We start from the raw sequence: 11234 nt of genomic DNA on the forward strand, positions 1-11234 counted from the left end.
GCTCCAGGTTGAGCTGTTGTTCAGCATCTTAGCTGTGGAGGGCAGTGTCACTGGCCCTCCTATGTGGGATCCGAACCGGGGCCCTCTGACATCCCAAGCGAGTTCTTAACCATCGCGCCACTCGGCCGGCCCAAGGCCTTTTCTTTTCTTTTTTTTTTTTTTAAGATTTTATTGGGGAATTGGGGAAGGGGACCAGCCAAGTTACTGTTCTTCAATCTTCGTTGTAGAGGATGCCAGTCGCCATCTGGTTGCCTGTTGGCAGCTCGTGGCCTCTAAGCTCAAGGTGCTGTTTAATCTTAGTTGTGAGTGGGCGTAGCCATGCGGGAGTCGAACCAGCAGCCTTGTTGTTAAGAGCGTGCACACCGTCCACTGAGCCATCTGGGCGGCAGCTCAGCTCAAGGTGCCAAGTTCAGTCTTAGTTGCGGGTGGGTGTAGCCCACCCTCGAACAGGTATTACACCAGCTGAGCCATCCTGCCACCTGTTGGCAGCTCAGCGACAGCCGAATGAGGCCTTTTCTGATCATCCAATGTGAAGTAGACCCTTCACCCTGCTTTATTTTTTGTAGCGCTTATCACTATCTGAAATTATCTTATTTGATTATTATCTCCTTCTACTAGAATAGCATGTTGAAGGCAGTGACCTTATCTGTTTTGTACACTGCTGTATCCTGTATGTCTAGAAGAGGTCTTAGCTCACATAAGGCCCTCAAAAAGTATTTCTTGAATGACTGGATGAAAGATTCTTGTTGGAATTGTGACCATAGCAATTAATTTGAGTAATACAACCTTGTTTAATTTTTTTTGCCCAGGAGAAATGAGTCAGGGCACCACTAACTCTGCCAAAATTTTCTGAGCAATCAAATTACCCTGATACAAAAATGTCTACCACCTATGACTACAAGGGGTATCAAATGCTTTTGTATAGTTTTTAAAATAGTGTAGGGATATTTATTCATTAAATAATTATTGAATATTATATTATCTCCAGACACTGTTTTAGGTACTAGGGCTAAAGAGATTAATAAGACACATTCCTTAACCACAAGATCATACTCTAGTGGAGGATTTTAAATACATGCAGACAATTTTTATAGACTGTACCTAGTAACTGCATTGCTAGAGATATGCAAAAGATATGATAAGAACACAGAAGGGACATATAACCACATCTGGGGAGATCAGAAAAGACCTCATTTGTGTTTTAATTAGTGGATAAGTGGTAGGCAGGTAAAGTGAGTACTTTTGGGTATAACTTCCATAATTGGTATCCTAAAATCCACATCTAGCCTTAAGGATTCCATTAGGTATCAGACAGCCTCATTCCTTAAGAGCACGATGTAAATAAATGCACAGAGAAATAAAACTGGCTAAGTAGTTGACTAAACTGGAGAGAGAGAAGAAAGGGCTAGACTATAGAAGGCTTTGTAGGACATGCTACGGAGCTTAGGTTTTTTCCTTTCGGTAGATGATGGGATGCCACTGAAGGGTTTTAAATAAGGGAGCAGTGTGGTCATAACTTAGCTTGCAAAAGAATGTTCTGGCTCTAGTGTAGAGGATGGTTTGGAGGGGCAAAGCCGGAGGCAGGGAGAGCAGTGAAGAGTCATGTAATGATCTAGGTGAAAGATACTGAACCACCAAGGCTGTGGTGGTAGGAATGAGGATAATAGAGGGGAAATTTGACAAATATTTAGGAGATTAAATTGACTAGACCTGTTGATAGATTTGGGATTAAAGGGAGAGGAAGGAGTCTGGGATGCTTCCCAGTTTAGCTCTGAGTGACTAAATGGATGGTATTGTCACTCACCCATCCCTACCCCCACCCCCAAAGAGCAAAAAGGTGGGGGGGGGTCAGATTTTGTGGGGAGGTTATGAGTTTGGTTATTGACAAGTACGTCAAATGCTCAATTGGGGGGAGACATTCTGCTAGTAATTCCTGCATCTTTTTGCTGCAAGACATCCCTAAGATTGTCAGTTTTATTGTAAGGTGAAATAAAGTTACACTGGAATTCTGTAAGTACTCAGTTATTAATATTGTACAATATCTAGGCCAAAAAGACTCTAGTTAGAGATTTCACCAGCAATGAGGAGCTGTGTCTATTATAGTCATTTAAATTAGTTACCTACTTATGTTTTGATTTGATTAGATAAAAACTAATGGTATAGAGCAGGGGTCGCAAGCTTTTGAGACGGAAGAGCTGTCAGGGGTAGCAAACTGGCTCGCGAGCCACATGTGGCTCTTTGGGTACATACATGTGGCTCTGAAGTAAAATTGAAAATGAAAATAAAGCTATCATTGTTTCCTTTATAAAAATTTTAAAGGATATTCACATAATGGTGCTTATGTAAAAATATATTTATGGCTCTCGAATAATTTTTTTTTTTAAGATTTTTTTTTTAATTGGGGAATTGGGGGGATGGGAACAGTGCTGGGGAATTGGGGGAAGGGGAACAGACAAGTTGCTGTCGTTTTTGTTCTTTAGTCTAGTTGTGGAGGACGTTGCTTCACTGGCCCAAGTTGGCACCATCATTGCGCTCTTCCCAGGCGAGGCAGATCAGTCGCCGGCTTCTGGACGGCCGCTCACTGCGGCTGCTGGCCGCTCACGCTGGCTGCTGGCTACACACGGTAGCCCATGGCAACCCACTGCCACAGGGGCTGCAGCCTACGCCGTCGCCGGCGACTCACTGCAGCCCAGCTCCAGGTTGAGCTGTTGTTCAGCATCTTAGCTGTGGAGGGCAGTGTCACTGGCCCTCATATGTGGGATCCGAACCAGGGACCTCTGGCATCCCAAGCCAGTTCTTAACCGTCGTGCCACTTGGCCGGCTCCTCGAATAATTTTTAAATTGTTGTGAGGGACATGATTGGCTCTTCCAGGGGTCGGCAAACTTTTGAGACAGAACATACCCAAAGAGCCGCATGTGGCTTGCGAGCCGCAGTTTGCCGATCCCTGGTATAGAGTCCTCTAGCCAATGTATGGATATCTGATCACTCTACAAAACAAATCCATATAGTTTATTTTTAATAAATTATCTCTGCTTTGGTGTCTTTTCATTTGTAAAAGGGGAGTGATGATAATTGCCGTCTATCATAACAGGTCTTGGAAGATTAATCAAGTAGCACAAGTAGATTCCAGTTAATAGAATTGTTGTTTTAATTGTTCTTTGCTTTCTTAGCATCACTCCTTTAGAAATAATTCCTTGTGCCATTGTGGCAACAGTTCTCAAAAGGATGTAACCTTGAGTAAAAGAATCTGTTTATCATCTTAATAATTTATAAAAACTGATTGTCATAGTTGTTTTTCCAGTTAAACACATGAGATATAATTTGTTGATTTTATAACTGCAAAATGGCAAAAATCTGCAAATGATAACTTCTACAATTGAGTTAGACCCAGATTTTAAAAATAAAGCCCTGAATTTAAACCCAACAATGGTTACCACCTGTTCCTGGGAAGTCTTTCAAAATTAAACCTCTCTATTTAGAGAGTATTACTTGCACTGTTTTAAGAGAACTGAGTTCAACAATTTTGTTGTGTTTATTTTTAGGTGATTCCTCCCATGTTTTTCACCAAACTTAGAAACAACCCTAGTGGGGCTCTTGGAAAGAATTGCAGTAATTGCAAAACATTAGCTACTTAATCGCAAACAGACTTGAAACTTTTGTTTAGTTATAAAAAGAAACAGTCTCTCAAAAACTACTTTTGGGTATAACTTCCATGATTGGGATCCTAAAATCCACCTCTAGCCTTAAGGATTCCATTAAGTATCATACAGTCTCATTCCTATGCAGCTGTTGTTTTAAACAGTTGTCTAATATCACTTGCTTCTGTTGAGATCAGTAGTCTATAGATAGAACAATCCCCAGAGTTTGAAATCACTAATTCCCTTGTTGGGGAAAAAGTAAATACCATATTCTTCATTTTTTAATCTCCTACTGATAATACTGAATTTCTAGTGTTCTTAATTAGGGATCTTATACCTAACATGGGGTACAGAAACATTCTAATGAAAATTGATTGAGAATGTTGGGCTTGTATTCTATCCATTTCTAATGGTAGAGTGGGCCCAATGACTTTGTTAGTAATCCCTAAAAAAGTGATCATTATGAGTGGTTGCCTAGGGCTGGATAGATTGGGGGTTTAATATGTGAACATACCAAAAGCCTTTGAATTCACCGTATTTTTTCATTTTTCAATTACAGTTGACATTCAAAATTTATGTTAGTTTTGGATGTACAACTTAGTGGTTAGACACTTATATAATTTATGAAGTGATTCCCCCCAATATGTCTAGTACCCACCTGGCACCAAAGCCATTGAATTCATTTTAAATAGGTGAATAGTATGGTATGTGAGTTGTATTTAAATAAAGCCATTCTATATATTTTAAAAAGTGGTCATTGTCACCGTTTAGGGAAACCTAGATGAAGAAACATTTCTTGGCAATCAGAAGCTATTTTAGTCCTTGTATTTTCATACTACTTATATAATAATAATAATTATACTGTATAATATGCTTTAATGCCTGCTTACCTTCCTATGTAGTCCCTTACTTTCAGGAACAGCATAGTCATTTAAAACATATAATTGAGTAAGTAGAGAATGGGAAACAGTAAGATGTTTGAAAAGACCGCTGAGGTTTAGTGTACCAAAGCTGTGTGATCTTAGGCAAGTCACTTACTCATTCAGAACCTCAGTTACTACATAAAATGAGGGTGTTGGACCAGATCATGGTTCTCAAACTCAAATGCCCACAGTCCAATAATTGTAAATGAATCCAGTTGTTTAGTATAAAGGAATCAGGAGCAGGGGGACCATGGGTACAGGATGGTATATGCTTTTCTAAAGAAAGCAGCCACAACTCAGTTTTGGTCAGTCTGTTGTTACTTTATTTTATTGTAGGCCCAATGTAACAGTACATTTTAATTTCAAGAAAAGCAGAAACTGGATATTTTTAATTGCTCCTGTTTTTAAATATTGTAACTAATTCTAAAAATATTTAAACACTATGCAAGCCAAACCTCAAGGTGTGAAGGAATCCTTTGTGGGCCACCAGGTGTGACGATTAAATTCACAAACTTGTTGCAACGTTGTTGCTAACCTTTTCTGATATCAGAGGGATTACTCATTATGAATTTGTACCAACTGGACAAACAGTTAACCAAGTTTACTATTTGGAAGTGCTGAAAAGGCTGCGTGAAAACGTTAGCGACAACCTGAACTTTTCACCAACAATTCATGGCTCTTGCATCATGACAGTGCACCAGCTCACATGGCACTGTCTGCGAGGGAGTTTTTAGCCAGTAAACAAATAACTGTATTGAAAAACCCTCCCTACTCACCTGATCTGGCCCCCAATGACTTCTTTCGAAGATAAAGAAAATATTGAAAGGAAGACATTTTGATGACATTGAGGGCATCAAGGGTAATATGACAACAGCTCTGATGGCCATTCCAGAAAAAAGAGTTCCAAAATTGCTTTGAAGGATGGACTAGGCTCTGGTGTCGGTGCATAGCTTCCCAAGGGGAGTACTTCGAAGATGACCATAGTGGTATTCAGCAATGAGGTATGTAGCACTTTTTCTAGGATGAGTTTGCGAACTTAATTGTCAGACCTCGTAGACTAGATCAGCTATAAACTAGATGATCTCTACTGACCTGGCTAACTGTAGGATTCTTTTTTTTTTTTCTTTATCTTATAGAAATATAATGTACATACCCAATAATATGTTTGAAACATATATGTAAGCTACGCAACATAATACAAAATGAATCAGTACCCTAGCCCATAATCTTATTATGTTCTTCTGTTCCCCATTTCCCTGCTCTCCCCTCAGAGGTAACCACTATCCTACATTTTGTGTTTAGGTGCCTTAATAATACATTGGATTTGTTTGCTTTTGAGCCATATAAAAAGGTACGTAGTTTTTCTGGGATTTGTTTTCTCCTCAAAAGGTTTCTGATATTTGATAAAGTGTCTATTGTACCTGTAGTTTGTTCTTTTATCACTATTATATAATATTCCATTATCTGAATATACCCAAATTTATTTATCTATTATTTTCCAGCCAGTGGACATTCAGGTTATTTTCAGTTTTTGGCTATTGTCAGTGCTGCTATGAACATTTTTGTATGTGCCTCCTGAAGCACACGTGCAAACAGTTTTCTCCGGTATATACCTAGGAGTTGAGTTGCTTGGTTGTATGATATGTGCAGACTCAGCTTCGTAAGATAATGAAAATTTTTTCTTTTTTTCTTTTTTTTTTTTTTTGGCTGAGCCATCCTGCCACCTGTTGGCAGCTCAGGGGCAGCTCAGCTCGGGCCGGGAATCGAACCGGCGACCCTGTTGCTCAGAGCTCGCACTCCTGAGCGAGCTCTTAACCAACTGAGCCACTCGGTTGGCCCTGAAAATTTTTTCAATGTTATTGATTTAGCCCCATGATCGTTTACTCTGAAAGTTCTCCAGCTCTCTGCCTTCTCTAATTTGTTTTCTTCTTCCATTGGTGAAGTTAATCTTCTACTTAACTGTCCCTTTATTTTCTTTTTCTAGAGAACCATATGTTCTCTGCCATTAAGAACTTTTTCTCAAACATAATAGAATCATATTTAGAAGTAGATATTATCCTTTTATATTTCATAAATGTAACTTGCTAAAAGTGCCTTTTAAAAAGCTTTTCCATGCAAAAATGTTTAAAATTTTAATGGTCATTTAAAGAACTTTTGTAAGTTGTATTTGTCAGGTTCAGTCTAGGATTAATTACATTTAAGTTCTGTTTACTGTGTGGCTGTATTTTTAAATTACCTAACAAATGATCTGGTTATTTTTGGCATTCATGAACTTTTAGTTATTTGAAGAGTTGCTCAGCATAAATACTTTGAAATTTTATTGTTGAATGGAGAGAATTTTTTTAAACTTGGAAACGTGAATGATTTCTGCAATAATTTTGAATATTTTTTGAAAAGGCCATGAACACAAATGTTTTCAGCTACTGTAAAAGTTGCCTAAAGCCACATTTTACTTTTCTCTTTTCTGTATTATTTATAATAGAAATAAATATACCTTTAAAGAGAATTGTTTAACCATTATAAAAATAACAAAGATGATTTGATACTATGAAATCCATGTACAATTGAATCAGGCTTTTTTTTTTTTTAGCAGGTTTCTTTTATTTAAAGTAAGTATAGGGTTTGTAAGCATCTCAAAATGAAATAGGCTTTGGTTTATGCATTGTTAGGCTTATATTGAATTACTTTTTCAAAACGATAACCATCACAGTCACCTAGAACGAATTTATTATACCCTTCTAATTTACCCAATAAAGCTCTTGAGATACTCATTCTCAGTTTGAAGAGTCTAAAAAAGTATTCAGCATGTGCGTTCTTGACAACTCTTAACCAAAGCTCAAGTTTCTATAGAAAGTTTCAATACATTTTCTCAATTTCTTCCATGGTTAATTTTCTTTTTGATAATTATAGAAGTGAATATTTTAGGGGAAGATATCTTCCCTTTTAGATGTTAGTGTAACATGTAAAATTGAATGATACAAGGTTTCTTTTTAGAGTGATAAACATGTTCTAAAATTGGATTGTGGTGATGTTTGCACAACTCCAAATGTACTAAAACTATTGAATTGTATACTTCCAAATTCAGTTTCAGGCAATTTTGGTGGGTACAGTTAAGTAGATTAGGTAGATAAATGGAGTTTTAGGGAACATGTATAAAGTTGCATGTATTCCTCTTCCAGCTTATTTTCTCTGCCACCAGGATAAGAAAATTTGAATTTCTTCAGCCAACTGGATTTCTTCCATGACTATTTTTTATTGTTATCCCAAACAGCTGAGACCTAGCAGTCTCTGGGTTTGTCACAAAGGAGAACTCCGCATACTTGTGGCATTGAATGTGAGTGGGCCCTACATGTAAAAACTTGCCCATCTGTCCCCCATTGGATTTTGCTGATTTACAGGGCATTTTCCTGGTGGTGGCAGCTGTGAGAGATTCAATACTACAGCACAAATCTGCAGGAGGTAGTCAGCCTGCTGAGCAGGGTGGATTGTGGGCCTGTTAGGGAAGCTGGCAGTGGGGCTGTCTGTGCAGCTACTTCTGAAAGAGGCAGCCTGCAATAGTGGAAAGAACATGGGACTAGTCATGAGAAAACCTAAGCTCCAGTCTTAGAACTGTCACTTGAGAGCTGTGTTAACCTTGGGCAACTCACTGATTCATTCTGACCTTTCTCCTCCTCAGTAAAATGTGTGTGTGTGTGTGTGTGTGATGCTATTATGAATAAATCTCAAAATCATTATACTAACTGAAAAAAGCCAGATATAAAAGAGAATATATGGTATAATTCCATTTATATTAAACTTTTAGAAAATTCAAACTAATAAACAACCACAGAAAGCAGATCATTGGTTGCCTAGGTCTGGGGGCAGAAGGAAGGATGAAATGTAAAGAGACTTGAGGAATCTTTTGAGGGTGATGGAAATATTCTGTATTTTAATTGTGGTGGTGGTTTTAAAGGTGTATATAACTGTCAAAACTCATGGAATTGTACACTATTGTGCACATACACCCAAAAAAGGGGATTCTAAGGATGTTTCAGAGCTTAATAAGAAAGAACATTGAAATAGATTTGTATTACTTTCTTGGGTACAGGAGGGGAGAAAAGCAGCACAGATAGGTATTTGTTTTGTGTGTTTGTAGGCTACGTATTTGCCCTCTTAGCTCTAGGTTACCCAGTAAAATTATGGCTAAGATAGTAGGGATGCTCAAACACTAATCAAAAGTCAACAATCATTAACTTTGACCTCTAACTCTTCCTTTACCCATTTGTCATTTTTATCTGAATCTTTATGAACTCGTAGTTGTAGAGGACATTTGAGATCAGACAAATTTCTTAAAATATTTGAAATACTTAATTTACTACGTTTTGGCTCTATATGCAGTTTGTCTGACTGTTCTGCTTAGTGCTTATTATACCTTATCACCTTTATGTTGGGGAACTCCATTTACATCCTTATAGTCACAATGTGACAAAGGTGTCAGTGGTAAATTCTTAACTCTAATGTGTAAGGAGGGGCACAAGAAATAAAATGGAAATGAGTTGACACCCCCCAGCTCCCAATGTCTCTCCTATATTCTATTAATAGTTGTAAATACCTCAAAGTCTTTTTTTTTAAGATTTTCATTGGGGAATTGGGGAGGGGAACAGTGTTGGGGAATTTGGGAAGGGGAACAGCCAAGTTGTTGTCCTTCAATCTTAGTTGTGGAGGGCGCAGCAAGCTCAGCTCCAAGTCCAGTTGCACCACTCAGCTCAAGGTGCTGATTGCGGGTGGGCATAGCCACCATCCCATGCAAGAGTCGAACAGGCAGCCTTGTTGTTAGGAGTGCGCTCTATCTCCTGAGCCATCCAGGTGGCAGCTCAGCTCAAGGTGCCGAGCTCAGTCTTAGTTGCCGGTGGGCATAGCCCACCATGTCAAACAGGCAGTCTTATTAGGAGAACATGCTCTCACCAGCTGAACTATCCTGCCACTTGTTGGCAGCTGAGCGGCAAGTCAGCTAGGGCGCAGCTCACTGGCCCATGTGGGAATCGAACCAGCGACCCTGTTGCTCAGAGCTCTCACTCTTGAGCAAGCTCTTAACCAACTGAGCCACTCGGCCAGCCCTCAGAGTCTTTCTTAATAAGTCCTAGAAGCCACAACTAATGGTTTGGAGTTGACACCAAAGTGAGTAGTGACCTTTCTGGACTAGCTATTTGTGGCTGTGTAGAGCTGTTCCTGGTCTCCAAAAGGAAAAGAAGGACCAGCGTGGTTGTGCTCATTCTTTCCCTAAGGTCCAGGCTCTCTGCTCTTTCCATCCTTTCTTGCTGGGAATGCATACCTTAGCTGGATGTGGGACAATGGGCAGCTACTTGTAAAACAGAGATGTGTGCTTCTTGGAGGAAAGCCTATTTTAGGTTTTGGCCAGGAAATATACAAGATGAAGGTTTCAAAGACTAAGGCAATTGATTGAAACACATGAAATCTATTTAAAAACCTATGAGTTAATGAATTTGAACACCCCCCCCCAAAAAAAAGCAAAAACAAAACCCTGAAAGAACTCATTGGACACCATCCAAAATAATTAGGGCACTACTGCTTACTCTGAACACTGGAAATTAAAAGGAAAGAATACCTTTATGCTTTCCTTCATGTACAAACTCTACTTTGGATAACCAAATAGCCCTAGTTTTGACAGAAAATTTTTCTTTACAGAAAAATTCCACAATGATATCAGAAAATCACTATTTTGCAACCCTTGATGAAACAATTGAGGCAGGTAGCGATCAGTGGATGAAACCGCTGGACTGGTTGGTTGATGAGAAAACTTTATAATGAAGGGATCAGGCTGCAATTTGTAGACATTTTCATATATTCTGATGTGATGTATTATGAAGTACATGGTAATACTTATGAAGTATTTTTGCCTGAAATGTGGAACTTGATTCTAATATAGGGCTGCCAGATTAAGCCAAAACAAAACAGGACACCTAGTTAAATTTGAATTTCCGATGAACAGTGAGTGATTTTTTTTTTAATTTAGTATAAGTATGTCTCATATTTGGGTATGTCTCATAGTTGGGACATACTTGATTTCTGTACAAGTCAATCGAATTGAAGTGGGGGGGAAGGATGGGGAACTGCCTTGTAATAAAAAAGACTTAAGAGTCATAACCAAATGTGTACCTTGTCTGGATTCTGATTTGAACAAAAAGATATTTCTGTAAAAAAGATATTTTAAAAATACTTACTTAAAGATAGATATTTTAAAAATATATAAAGATAAATATTTTTAAAGAAAATTTTGAGATAAGCGGGGTAGATTGTGGACTGCGTATAAAATACCAAAGAATTATTTTTACCTTGATTAGGTATAATAATGGCAAATGGTTATATGAGAAAATGTCTATTTAAAAAATGAATTTAAATAGAGGTAAAATAAAATGGTGTCTGGGATTTATTTGAAAATATTTCAGCAAAGGAAGGACAGTAGAAGCTGCAAGGCCTCTTGAGGCTTAACCATGGAAATCACAGTGTCGTTTCCACCACATTCTGTTGGCCCAAAACAAGTCACAAGGCAAGGCCTAGATGCAATGGGAGGAGAAATAGACTCCATTCCTTGATGGAAAGACGCTTGAAGAATTTGTGTTGGTTTGTTTGTTTTTAATCTATAACGATTGGAAAAGGGCAAGATGAGTTTAC

The 11234-nt window shown here is 38.4% G+C and overlaps 1 protein-coding gene across 3 annotated transcripts in view; it reads left to right on the forward strand.

Annotated features, from left to right (window-relative positions):
• The window catches only part of KIF24 (kinesin family member 24), a 58726-nt gene that overhangs the window by 4879 nt on the left and 42613 nt on the right, over window positions 1–11234 (forward strand). Inside the window, exon 2 of one of the 3 annotated variants that reach the window (XM_019624504.1) lies at window positions 5865–5913. The exons of the other annotated variants lie outside the window; for them this stretch is intronic. The gene's annotated coding sequence lies outside the window, so the exon portion shown is untranslated. The remainder of the gene's footprint in view (window positions 1–5864; window positions 5914–11234) is intronic. 3 annotated transcript variants of the gene reach the window in all.

Source organism: Hipposideros armiger, unplaced genomic scaffold (assembly GCF_001890085.2).
Source record: "Hipposideros armiger isolate ML-2016 unplaced genomic scaffold, ASM189008v1 scaffold_591, whole genome shotgun sequence".
NCBI classification, from domain to species: domain Eukaryota; kingdom Metazoa; phylum Chordata; class Mammalia; order Chiroptera; family Hipposideridae; genus Hipposideros; species Hipposideros armiger.